The sequence below is a fragment of the Hylobates moloch genome, unplaced genomic scaffold (assembly GCF_009828535.3).
Source record: "Hylobates moloch isolate HMO894 unplaced genomic scaffold, HMol_V3 SCAFFOLD_5, whole genome shotgun sequence".
In the NCBI taxonomy this organism is placed as follows: domain Eukaryota; kingdom Metazoa; phylum Chordata; class Mammalia; order Primates; family Hylobatidae; genus Hylobates; species Hylobates moloch.
This window is the reverse complement of record NW_026652280.1, coordinates 66,096,461-66,106,615: the sequence shown is the minus strand read 5'-3', so window position 1 is coordinate 66,106,615 and position 10,155 is coordinate 66,096,461. Positions and strand designations below refer to the sequence as shown.

The following is a 10,155-nucleotide window of genomic DNA, read 5'->3' as shown; positions in this document are numbered from 1 at the left end:
GCAAGTCTGGAAGGATTACACCACTGAAGGTGTCGTTGTTGTAGAAAAAGCATGAGCGCCATCAAGCCCAAAACAATTAATTCCTGTTGGAGAAAACTGTTTCCAGACGTTGTGCATGGTTTCATAGGATTTTTGATAAAGTCAATCAAGGAAATCATGAAAGAGATTGTGGGTATGGCTAAAAAAGTAGCAGATAAAGGGTTTTCAGATGTGGATCTTGGAGAAATTCAAGTGCTAATAGATACAACACCAGAGGAATGAACACAAGACAACTTAACGGAGATGAGTGCTTCCAAACCAGCGCTAAGCTATGAGGAAGAAGGTTTAGGAGAAACGGTGCCAGAAAAAAATTGATATGAGACAATCTGGCAGAAGGGTTTTGATTATTCAAGACTCCTTTTGACTTCTCTTACAACACAGACCCTTCTATGATATGGGCACTGAAACTAAAGCAAACAATGGAATAAGGATTGGTATCATACTGAAACATTTTTAGATAAATAAAAAAGCAAAAAAGATAGAAATGACACTGTTATTTCCATAAAGTTATGCCGAGTGTGCCTGCCTCTCCTGCCTCCCCTTCCACCTCTTCTACATGCTCCAACTCTGCCATCCCTGAGACAGCAATACCAACCCCTCCTCTTCCTCCTCCTCAGCCTACTTAACATGAAGATGATGAGGATGAAGATCTTTATAATGGTCCACTTCCACTTGATGAATAATAAATATATTTTCTCTTCCTTATGATTTTCTTAATAACACTCTTTCTCTAGCTTACTTTATTGTAAGAATACAGTATATAATACACATAAAATACAAAACGTGTCAATTGACTAGGGTTCCTGTCAAGAGTAGACTATTAGTAGTGAAGTTTGGGAGGAGTAAAAAGTTATTGAATTTTTGGCTGTGCAGGGTGTTAGCACCCCAGCCCCCAAGTTGTTCAAGGGTCAAGTATAATTCCATTTCCCTGGTCAGTCATTGACTCAGAAGTGGACAAGCCTAAACCAAGCTGGGCTGGCAAGAAGGGAGAGGAATTCAGCAGGGGAGCATCTAGGAAGAGCTTCCTCACTGCTAAGGGGTGGAGAGGGTCTCATACGGGTGCCCCATCCTGCTGGATACCAAGAGTGGGTATCCATGATGAAAATGGCCAAGTAGAAAGACAGACCACCTCATACTGATGAGCTGCTAAATCAACCAACCCTGATGGTGGTCATATTTCTGAACTTCCTGTTATGTGAGATGATAAATGTCCTTATTGTTAAAGGCATTATTTTTCTTCAGAAACATCCAAAGTGTTTGCTGCTTTTCTCTCTGCCTTCCCATGATCCACTTATTATCATGATTCAGAATTCCCCTTTTCAGTTAGGCTATCTCTGTCTTATTTAAAACAGCAGCCCCTGCCCCAATACAAATTTCCCTGGGACTTCTTTTTATGTCTTTCTTAGTGCCTGTGATGGTTAATTTTAGGTGTCAACTGGACTGGATTAAGGAATGCCTAGAGAACTGCTAAAGCATTACCTTGGGTGTGTCCATAAGGGCGTTTCCAGAGGAGACTGGTCGGTGAACTGAGTGGGGAAGATCTGCCTCAGCATGAACAGCACCATCCAACCAGCTGGGGACCCAGATAAAACAAAAAAAGGAGAGAAAAGGATGTTCTCTTTCTCTCTCCTGAAGCTGAAACATGCCCCACCTCCTACCCTTGGACATCAGAACTCCAGGCTCTCTGGCTTTGGGATTCCAGCATTTACATCAGAGGCCCCCAGGTTCACAGGCCTTCAGCCTCACACTGAGAGTTATGTCCTTGTAACTCTGTGATTGCAGAATCAGCATCCCTGATTCTGAGGCTTTGGAGTTAGACTGAGCCACACTATTGGCATCCCAGTGTCTCCAACTCGCAGAAGATAACCTGTCGTAAGATTTCCCAGCCTCCATAGTTGTGTGAACCAATTCCCCTAATAAATCCCCTCTCATCTACCTGTAAATCTATCTCTCTGTCTGCCTACCTACCTATCCATCCATACTACTGTTTCTGTCTCTCTGGAGAACCCTGACTAACACAGCACCTATCATCATCTTAAATTATATTATTTGTTGTTTATTCAGTGTTTATCTCCCTGACTAGATGTAAACTCCATAAGGGTAGACACTTTCTCCTGTTCACCACTGAACGAGAGACACTCTATCCCCCACACTGAAACAGTGACTAGCATGTAGTAGGTGCTCAATAAATATTTGTTGGTTTTTTTCTAAATAAACATTCCTTGGTAGAGGATTCTGCCTGGTGCTTCCTGTTGACCAGGGCATGAGAGAATACAGGAAGCTTGGGGTATTTCTTCCCTATTCTGAAGGGCATTCAGAGGCTGATTGGATGTTTCATGAATATTTACTGAAAACAATAAAAATATAGAGCAATGCGCTATAAAATATTTCAACATATGTATTAGTGTTTCTCAAACTTCAAACCCAGGCTTCCTTTAATTACTATAGAAATCTGTCAGCACAGCCCACCTTTAGGAAATGTCTGGCATCCCCCACGGGTTTGGGCCCTTCCTAGGAACCACCATGTCTCCTGCACATTCAACCAGGAGCCAAGAAGTTTTCTTCGATGTTTACTTTGGGTTGTTTGCATTATAAATCTAATAGACGTTCCCTGCACTCTCTTTCCCTTCCGTACTCCAGATACATAATTGGGTTAAGAACCACTAATTTTCAAGTAAGCATATGTTTGCATGCATTTTAGGAGTAATGTTATTTTCCAGTTTGGTTCAGGATCAAAATTGCGTTAGCCTCCCAGAGAACATTGCCATCAAGTGCAAGAATATCAGTGACCCTTTATGGACAGCTTACAGAACGCCAGGCAGTGGCACTGTGTGTAGCTCTTTAACTGTTTTATCTGATTTCTTCTTTTTTTTTTTTTTTGAGATGGAGTCTGTCTCTGTCACCCAGCCTGGAGTGCAGTGGCGTGATCTCGGCTCACTGCAAACTCCGCCTCCCAGGTTCAAATGATTCTCCTGCCTCAGCCTCCTGAGTAGCTGGGATTACAGGCATGTGCCACCATGCCCAGCTAATTTTTGTATTTTTAGTAGAGACGGGGTTTCACCATGTTGGTCAGGCTGGTCTTGAACTCCTGACCTTGCGATCCGCCTGCCTTGGCTTCCCAAAGTGCTGGGACTGTATGCGTGAGCCACCGCGCCCTGCCCTAATCTGATTTCATCCTTAGTCAGTTCGGGCTGCTGTAACCAAGTGCCATGGATGGGGTGGCTTAGAAAGAACAGAAATCTATTTCCCACAGTTTTGGAGCCTGGAAGTCCAAGATCAGGCGCCCCCATGGTCAGGTTTTCTTTCGTGTTGCAGACTGCTGTCTTTTCATTGCGTCCTCACCTGGTGGAGAGAGTGCCAGAGAGCTCCCTGGGACCCCTTTGACAAAGGCACTAATCCCATTCATGAAGGCTCCAGCCTCGTGTCCTTATTACTTCCTAAAGGCTCCACTTGCTAATACTATCACATGAGGGATTAGGATTTCCACATGTGAGTCTGGGAGAGACACCAACATTCAGTCCATAGCAGTCCCCTAAAGAATCAAATGAGGTGGGGAACAATATTCTAGATGAGGAAGTAAGAGTTAGGCAGATGCTGGCTAACTAGGCAAGGCCAGGCATGTCCCAGTCCTGAACAGGCACTCTGAACCATTTCTTTGTCACTCAGTATCCTATCGAAGCCCATGTGGCCTCCAGTGTCCCCTGGGACAGTGTGGAACCACCCTCTGGAGGGAAAGAAGTGACCAGGACTTCTACTCCTCTGTCTCATGACTAATACACAGCCCTTGGCATGAGGCAGCTGCAGCCAGCAGCTTCTGGCCCTGCGGTGGGGGTCTCCAGGGAGCCGTGCAGCAGGCCCCCTTAGAGGGTGACAGCAGTATAGTTGAGATAAGAAATAATGCAATTCTCCAGGCAGACCTGCAGTCTTCTAGCCCATATAAATGATTCCTTTAGTGATTTTGCCAAGGATTGTGTGTTATGTGTGCTTGGGGAACCAATAGAGCCTGAGAAACCGTCAATATTTCTGGAGAAGAGCGAGTGTAATCAGTCAAGCATTCCAGAAAAAATGTAGTCAATGATTTTAACAGCAAGTGGTTTTGACTATGAAAAGATTCAACTGTGGGATTTTTTTGTTTTTTTCTTTTTCCCCAAGAATCACTCTGAGCAATTTCTTAAAGAATTAAAATGAAATGTTTCTCGGGTAACAAATCACCCAGTCTTACAGCTTGGAGCTTCATCACTCTCCAGCTAATGGGTCTGAAGAGAGATTTCGGAAGATTCTCAAGACTGCCGTAGAGACCTTGCTGGCAGGAACACAGGGAGCTGCTGTGAGGACATTACTGTTTTGGTTACGAGTTAGAAACAAGGAGAGGACTAATGGCACAGAGGACGAGAGAGAAGGAGTGCTTCCATCAAACCAGCGCAGGGCCTAGGTGCTCTCAGGGGCCAACTGGCTGATTAGGGGCTGTGGGCAGGAGCGGGCACAGCCAGGCCCTTAATGTACACACTCCACTAATATCTCCCTCTGTTACTCATCCAGATCTGGCTTGGTTTCTATAGTGGCTGTCTTATTATGGGGCCATTGGTCATTTTATGAAGAGCCAAAAATGGATATCCATCCTAGAAGTGACATTTTCTTTGGAAAATAGAGTATAATGATTTACTACCAGGTTACTGAGTTTTGGAGACTGGCTTAAATTTGCAGTTCTAGGGAAACATTACTGACGGAGCCTTGCCAGTTTCTGAAAAATATCCACTAATGCCCTTGCAGTGGGAATTATCTTTGATGGGGAGAGAAGAGAAGGGTAAGCCAGGCTAAGAACAGAGCCAAAGGACACCCAATGGGACTGAGGAAGTTATGACAAGCCCACCATGGTTTGAAAGGAGGGGAAATTGGCTTTGACCTTGACTGAACTGTCTCAGGCATCCCCAAGAAAGGTTGCCCATTGTGAGCCCAGCTTGGAGCAAGTTCTGTCGTCCATGGCTTCACAGTGACCTGCATGTCTCTTGCATCCGTCCTAGGCCTTGTCACACCTGTCATAGGCCACACCAGAATCAACACCCAGTTCCACGTTCCTGCCCTCTCTTAGCACCCAGGTCTTCCCACAATAAGCTTACAGACTTCTATGTGCAGTTAACCCCCGTCCTCCAGTTTCCTAGCTTTCTGTAGGCCTCTTGTTCTTCCCTAATCTGTCTAGGCCCCACAGTTGATTATAAATCCTCTATTTCACCAAGACACTCCACCCCCTTTTGCCCTGTCTTGCAGACCGCTAGTCCTAGAGCAGCCCCACAATCTGTTTTCCCTTCCACATCAGTTGACCCTACAATTGGCTGTGTGTAATAAAAGCTGACATCAGTGGCTTCATTAAATGGAGGTTTTATTTTATTCCCCCATAAAAGAAATCTACGAGGCTAATAAGTACACATAGAATGCTCCCAACAGGCTCTTTCTCTTCATTCACTCTTTGTTAGCATGTGGCTTTTGTCTTCATGCTTGTTGCCTCCTGGTCACCATGTGGCTGCTTCACCTCCAGCACTGCATCTGCATTCCAGGTAGGAAAGGGGAAGGAAGGGTAAAGGGCAAAGGGCATGTGCCAGCTGAGCATTCCCATAAACAAAACACAAACCAATTTAAAAGAAAATCTTTTCTGGAAAGACAAGCTAAGAACTTCTGTTTCCACCCCATTGGCCAGAACTCTGACACATGCCTTCCCTGGATGCAAGAGAGGCTGAGACACAGGGAAGTTTTGGCTAGTCACATTGCCTCTCCAAACAAAAGGAAAGAAAGAGGGTTGATGGAGCTGGGCTAGGCGGCCAGCCATCTCTGCTCTCCTCCCTCCCAGTCTGCAGCATAGAAGAGCCACAGCGAACACACGGGCTCCTGCCTGGCCCCTCACTCACTGCCCTCAGAGGCTGTCCCACACCTCACTATTGCCCTCAAGGCCCCTGCCCAAGTCCATCCACTTCATTGTTCCTCTTTTGGCAAGAACATCCAACCACCAGGCAAGGCCCCGCATGTGAACACACTGACGTCTTCTTTCCTTATGTCTCAGTGGATGAGTTCTCCTTGCCACCTGCTCCGTCCAAGCTTCCACCTCCCACTCCTCGTAGACTTTGTTCCACTCATCATCAGCTGGCACGCCCATTGCCAGCTTCTTCCTCTCTACCAGCAGTTTTCCCACAGCCTATCAGCAGGATAATAGAATCTGTATCTTGTTGTGAAGATGACCTGAATTAATAAGGATTGGTGTTACAATGATGATTATTCTAAAAAAATAAAGCAAAACAACAAAAACAGCCTTTGACCCTTTCTATGTCCATCTGCCTATGGAATCTAGTCGCTTGACCATCCCGGAAACACCCAGCTTTGACACGTTCTAAACCAAGGTCCTCTTCCTTCTCCGGCTCATTCACTGTTTTGGTGGATGGGACTCAAACCAGAACCCGAGGCCCATCCCAGCCCTTTCCTCTCCCACTCTGTCCCAACCCAGAAGTCATGAAATTGGTCGAGTGAATCTCCTAAAGATTTTGGAGTTTGTTCCTTCCCCTCTGTTCCTATACTCCCAGCCAGGTGGATCCAGCAGCATCCCGTGTGAGCTCCCTGGTGTGGGGCCCACTCCCCTCAAAATTCCTCCACATCACTACCTGGGCACAATGTAAAACTCAGACCTGGCCAGTCGTGGTGGCTCACACCTGTAATCCCAGCACTTTGGGAGGCCGAGGCAGGCGGATCATGATGTCAGGAGATGGAGACCATCCTGGCTAACATGGTGAAACCCTATTTCTACTAAAAATAAAAAAATTAGCTGGATATGGTGGTGGGTGCCTGTAATCCCAGCTACTTGGGAGGCTGAGGCAGGAGAATCGCTTGAACCTGGGATGCAGAGGTTGCAGTGAGCTGAGATCATGCCACTGCACTTCAGCCTGGGTGACAGAGTGAGACTCTGTCTCAAAAACAAACAAACAAACAAACAAAAAAACTCAGACCTGCTCACTCACCCCACACAGAGGCACGAGGGGCTTGCAGCAGCAGGGCTCACGGGTGTTTCTCCCAGAAAGCTTACTTGGATGGTAGCTAAGTAAAGTTTAAGCAAGAACTTTATTTGTAAAACTGCTTATGTTTAAACGAAAAAAAAAAAAAAAAGCAGAGCTCCCTTCTCCCACATGGATCTAATGGGCAGAATCTGATTTGGAACACAATGACTGGTCTGTCTGGAATGAGTGAGGGGTGCAGCTGGGAGCAGGCCTGTGGTCTCCTCCCCACTCGCCGCCCTTCTCACCTGCTGCAGTTAGCACTCTCTCATCTGGACTGAAATCCCAACCATAATAAGCATTGCTTCCCCTGTGGATGTTCAGGGGCAGAGCTACACAGTTCAGAACTGGAACTCACGGTGTTTGTAAATCCGTGCTAAGCCGGAAATCATCCTTGTAAGGATAAGGAGAAAGCCTGTCTTTAAGTGGGAACTTTTTGTCAAGGAGCTTACAGTTTTCTGATTTCAAGTCACTTTCCTAAAGTCTGTATTAGACTGTATTAGGTCAGCCAGGGGTGGGGATTATCATTGTCATCTGACAGAAGAGGAGACGAGATAACAGAGAGGAAGGTTAGGAGCAACTTGTCCATAGTGGTGGATCAGAAGGATTTGGGCTAGATCGGATCCCCACACAATAATCTCTTCACTACATTTCTTAGGTGAAATACAGCTTGCCATAAATCTGTAAGGGTGAAAGGCAGATTGTGGGTTTGGCATGCTACCAAATTAAGAAGGTTTTCAGGGTTAGCGCAAGGGAAAATAGGAGGGGAAAACCTGTAATGTAGAAGACAGCTTCTTTCAGCTCTGCAAGCACAGTCTGATGACCCTCTATCTTTCTCCTTGTAATCTTAAGGTTTCTGCCAATTTACCTAACAAATCATCTGTACATTCACCCCGAGAAAGCGCATACTGGTTCTACGGGCTTTAGGGAGGAAAGGACATTCTGAGGCAAGGGCTAAGCGCCAGATTCCTCCCAGTAGTCAGCATGAGGCCGTGGGCCCAGTTCTGCTGGTGTTTTCTCTTTCCTGGGGAGGAGAAGAGAGGACAGGTGGCAGATTGTGATCTACAGAGCCCAGGAGCTAGGTGGTGTGATGCAACTGGAGGCAAATAGGTGACAAATGAAAGAACTATCCTGGAACCACAGCTTTTCCCTATTATGATCTAAAATCTTAAATGTTAAAAGCCGGAGAAAAATAACCTGGAATAAAGGCCCCTTGGGTTTGGTCACTGCTTAAATTCCCATCTTTATCTTCTGCGTGCATTCCCAAGGGAACCCTCTGTCTCAGCCACACTGAGCCACATTTCGTGAGCCACCCTCTCTCAGGCTTCTACCTCTACTCTGCTAGCCCCACTTCCTGGGATGCTCTTTATTGCCTTCTCTGCATGCTTGACTTTTACTTGCATTGCAAGATTCAGTTTTCCAGAACAGCAAAGCCTTTTGTATATCTATTCTCCTATAAAAGAAATAAAAAAGCTACCAAGAACTGCCAAAATCAATTTTGTTGGAATTCTGGAAATTAACTAAAGGCTTGCAACAATCTGAGGAGGGTTTATTCAAGAAAAACAGTAGAATCTTGTAAGAACAGGTTTGTGGCATCTTTACTTGCCCTAATCCCATGCCCCTCTTGAAAACCAGCAGCCACTAGAGGAGACAGATGAGGGCTGGAGTTCCCCTAAAGCCCCATCCCTAGAGAACTGTCACTATTTGACCTGTCTAGCAAGTCACTAAAAAACTCAATTTTTCAAGACTTGCCTTTATTTCACTTGACTCCGAGTTCCATCTCTGTGAACAGTTCTACCTCTAGGTAATTTGCGGAAAACAATCAGCAACAATTGTTTAATATTGGAGATTCCTGTGGCAATGTTAGCAGTTAGGACTAACAAGATGCTGACAAAAAGCTTAAAAGGATAATTACCCTGATCTGATTACTACACGTTATATATATATCAAAACATCACTATATACCCCCATGAATATGTATAATTATTTTTCAATTAAAAAATAAAATTTAGGCTAGGAGTGGTGGCTCATGCCTGTAATCCCCACACTTTGGGAGGCCAAGGTGGGCAGGTCATGAGGTCAGAAGATTGAGACCATCCTGGCAAACACAGTGAAATCCCATCTCTACTAAAAATAAAAATAAAATAAAAAAAATTAGCCAGGCGTGGTGGCGGGTGCCTATAGTCCCAGCTACTTGGGAATCTGAGGCAGCAGAATGGTGTGAACCCAGGAGGCAGAGCTTGCAGTGAGCTGAGATTGCACCACTGCACTCCAGCCTGGGCAACAGAGCGAGACTCTGTCTCAAAAAATAATAATAGGCAAACAAACAACAATACCTGCAACAACAAAACCTGGGGAAGGGTGAGGAATCTGATATCCATAGTTGCCACATTCTATTTTTTAAATGCCCAGTTTTCAACAACAACAAAATGAAACCAACAAAAATTGGAATGTATGACTCATACACAGGTAGAATTGCAGTCAATGCCTCTGACCTGGGTAGAGTGGCATCTGGCTGTGACATTCATCCCATATCAGCCAGGGACAAAGCAACCCCTTGTTTATCTCAGCTTGGCCTTTGGTCTGTGCCCATGCCTGGTTCATGCCTTGGACACACCGGGGGAACACAGTAACACAAATTTCTTAGCAAGATAGACAACAGTTTTAGACAAAGATTTAATCAAAACTAAAAGAAACTATGTTCAAATAATTAAAGATATGTATGAGAATGATGTTTCACCAAATAGACAATATCAATAAAGAGAAGAAAATTATTTAAAAAGAACCAAGTAGAAATCCTGGAGTTGAAAATGAAAATAATCAAATTATGAAAAATTATCATCATATTCAAAGTAGATTTGAGCTTGTAAAAGAAAGAATCAGCGAACTTTAAGACAGGTCAATTGAGATTACCTAGTTTGAAAAATAAAAGGAAAAAAGAATGAAGGAAAATAAACAGTCTCGGATACCTATAGGACATCATCAAGTGTACCAATACAGGTAAAATGGAAGTCACAGGAGAGGAGAGACAAAAGGAGAAGAAAGAATATTTAAAGAAATAAACTGAAAACTATACAAATTTGAA

General features: G+C 44.6%; 1 non-coding gene across 1 annotated transcript; it reads left to right on the top strand.

Annotated features, from left to right (window-relative positions):
• Nucleotides 1–9,555: 9,555 nt before the first annotated feature.
• LOC116470074 (small nucleolar RNA SNORA48) lies at nt 9,556–9,689 on the top strand. The gene has a single exon (XR_004248505.1). It is a non-coding gene; the product is annotated as a small nucleolar RNA SNORA48 (small nucleolar RNA).
• Nucleotides 9,690–10,155: the final 466 nt, after the last annotated feature.